The sequence below is a fragment of the Octodon degus genome, unplaced genomic scaffold, assembly GCF_000260255.1.
Source record: "Octodon degus isolate 3935 unplaced genomic scaffold, OctDeg1.0 scaffold00037, whole genome shotgun sequence".
In the NCBI taxonomy this organism is placed as follows: Eukaryota; Metazoa; Chordata; class Mammalia; order Rodentia; family Octodontidae; genus Octodon; species Octodon degus.
The window spans coordinates 11788512-11789107 of NW_004524613.1; positions in this window are offsets into that span (position 1 = coordinate 11788512).

A 596-nucleotide genomic window follows, 5' to 3' on the forward strand; every position below is an offset into this window, starting at 1 on the left:
TTCTCAGAGCAGCAATGGCATCCAAGGGTTCACATTCACCCCACTCTCTTCCCAGGGAGGATGTAGTCCCCTAATGCCACTGCCCTTTTCTCAATCCCATTCCCAAGAAAGTGACCAGGAGAGGGCCAGTGAGATAGCTCAGCGGTCTAAAGCGCCTGCTTAGGCAAGCTTAGGCAAGTGCACAGGGACCTCAGTTCAATCCTCAGCGTGCCATGCCAGCCCCACCCCCAGGATGACTGGTCACACACACAGAAAGAAATTGACCAGGAGAAATGCAAGCAGACTAGAGCTGACTCTAGAGGTTAAAAAGGCACTTTCAAAAAAAGTTCTCAGTTCCCAATGAAGGAAAAGACACTCGGGAAAGCAAAGAAGCCATTTGTCATCATCTGAATTCATGTTCAGGGAAAACATTTGTTTCCAAAGAGTGTCTTTCACAAACTTGTTTAAATGGAAATGGACTTGATTTCAGCAGCAATGCAGTCTTGGTAGCAATACAATGCTTGATTTTATGGTTTGCAATTAGTGACAAGTGAGGAAAGTATCCAAATCACTCCACATCACACAGGGTGTGTATTATCCAAGTAGTTAGCTCTGAT